This window comes from Heterocephalus glaber, unplaced genomic scaffold (genome assembly GCF_053883595.1).
Source record: "Heterocephalus glaber isolate CG9 unplaced genomic scaffold, H.glaber_assembly_v1.0 deba00001531, whole genome shotgun sequence".
NCBI classification, from domain to species: domain Eukaryota; kingdom Metazoa; phylum Chordata; class Mammalia; order Rodentia; family Bathyergidae; genus Heterocephalus; species Heterocephalus glaber.
This window is the reverse complement of record NW_028258329.1, coordinates 1,527,447-1,529,785: the sequence shown is the minus strand read 5'-3', so window position 1 is coordinate 1,529,785 and position 2,339 is coordinate 1,527,447. Positions and strand designations below refer to the sequence as shown.

The window sequence follows — 2,339 nt, the reverse complement described above, 5'->3', positions numbered from 1 at the left end:
CCAGGGCTGCCGGGTCCTCAGACTTCGGGGAGCCCAATACCGTGGAAGCTCACGTGGGCCCGGCCGTCGCTGCGGGCGGCCCGGAATTGGCCTGGCGGACAGGGAAGCCCGGGACGCGCCGAGGCCGCCCGCACCTCCGCTATCCTCGGGAGGACTCCGGCCGCGGCCACGGCCAGGGCGGCGCTCATGCGTCCTACCTGCGTGCGCGCGAGCCTGCGTACGTGTGCCTGTGTGCGCGTGCGCGGGAGCGTGTCCGTGTCTGTACACGCGTGTGTCTGTGTGCGCGCGTGCGTGCCGCAGTAATGGGGCTGCGCGGCAGGGCGGCGGAGTGGACCAGGCCTGTGTGGAGCCCGCGCCCCAAGCCGGGCCAGGCCGACGCCTCCGCCTCTCGCCGCCTCGGTCCCCAGCTATGCCCCCTCGGGGCGTCGCTTCTCTGGGCCGGGCGGGGCCGCACAAGCGGAGCCGGAGTCCCGCAGTCCACGCCTGGGGCGGACCCGGGCTCGGCACCGCCGGGAAACAGCGCCACCTCGCGGTGCCCGGGGCCCAGGCCCATCCTCTGCAGCCCCTGCACAACCCTGGGCCAGCACTGGATGAAAATGGCTCAGCCTGGAAATCACCGCCTTGAGGTTCCATACGTTCCGGAGAGGAGCCACAGGCATGCGCCGAGGGACGAAAGAAAATGGGCTCCTAATGTTGGAGAAGGGTCTCAAAAAATCCTTCCAAACTCGTGTGGAACAGAAAGGGATCTGAGACGTGAACAGCCGGGCGTCTAAGGCTAGTAGTCAGCGAAGGCCTGCGGGCAGAGGAGAGGCCAGGCCCGGGTGATCACAGGCCCTGGAGCCCCTAAGATTCAGGGGGTGCTGAGGGCAGAAGGTGGGGGTGTCCCTGCTGTCCGAGGGTCACACGGACGGGAGAAGCCAGAGAGTGGAGTCGGGCTCACAGCAGGATGGTCCCTGGGTATCAGGGCTCTGTCCCCAGCCCGCTGGGCCCCACCTGCCTTCATCTCCGCCCCCCACACCCTAAAGACTTGCGGTGCCGGTGGCAAATGGATGGCGTTTCACGTGCTCCATTTGGTTTGCTGGACGTGAGACTTTCACGTGCAGTGTATCCCTCGCGTGGCCACTGCTGCCGAAGAAACCCTGACCCGAGCCAGCGGGTGGAGCCTCCATTCTGAGGTATGGTCCCTGTGCGTCTGACCTAGCTCCCCTTAAACCGCGGCTTTCCCATGAGCTAGTTGCCCTCACAAAAATAAACCTAATCTGACGTCCTCCGGGAGGAATGATAACGCCTTCTGTGCTGTAGCGAGAAGGGAGACGTGGGCCCCACACTCCGATCCGCAGAGCTCTTTAAGAAGACTACAGGTGCAGCCGACTTTGACAAGGAAGAGCTATCACTCGGACATCGGTGCACAGTCTGGGCTCCGGACATTCATGCCAGAGAAAGCAGCTTTGTCTGGATTTGATACATTATGACATCATGACACCCAGATATGTGTATTTACTCGGTGAATTTTCCGGGGAATTTATTTTAGGGACATACACAAGGTTTTATAGAGACTGAGAATGATATGTCCAATTGGCCTGGGGCCTAATAACGTTTAGCAATTCAGCAGCACAACAGGCGTTGTCTTTTGGAGTGTTAATTCCCCAGGGAGGCTCAGCGTCTCTCGGTTTTAGTTGAGGCAATAAAATCCCATTTTTTCGGAAATTTGTACCCAGCAAGGTGGGACAGACCCTTCCTGCATCTGTGGTCCATCCCTGGAGGGTTTCGGCCCTGGTGAGGCCTGAGGGGTGGGGTTCCAGCACCTGTGAGCTGGGCTCTGTTCCACTAATAAAGGTCCAGCTTCCCTTTGCCACGTACCATTTCATACGTGCCTACAGAGCTTGTCTGGGCTAATCAAATGTAACATAATTTAAAACTATCGCTAAGTTAATGGGGTCCTTTTCCTTTTTAGGTGCGTTGTGTGTGTGTGTGAGTGGGGATTGAATTTATTGCTTTCTTACTCAGCTGTAGCCCCATCCTCAGCCCTTTTCTTTCTTTTTATTCCCTGTTTTTTTTTTTTTATTTCCTTTTGAAACAGGGTCTCCCTATGTAGTTCAGGTTAGCCATGAACTCACTATGTAGCCCAGGCAGTCCTCCTGCCTCAGCCTCCTGAGTTCTGGGATGACAGATTTGTGCCACCATGCCTGGCTCTAGGTGGATTTTTAAAAAATTAATGTGAAACAACTTTTAAAAAAATATGGAGCACTTCATGAATTTGGGTGTCATCCTTGGCTGGAGGCCATGCTAACCTCCTCTGACTGTTCCGGTTTTTATATGTGTGTTGCCAAAGTGAGCAC

At 57.3% G+C, this 2,339-nt stretch overlaps 1 non-coding gene across 1 annotated transcript; it reads right to left on the bottom strand.

The window, feature by feature from the left end:
- Positions 1 to 2,233: 2,233 nt before the first annotated feature.
- LOC147824770 (U6 spliceosomal RNA) lies at positions 2,234 to 2,339 on the bottom strand. Its single transcript, XR_015441842.1, has one exon. It is a non-coding gene; the product is annotated as a U6 spliceosomal RNA (small nuclear RNA).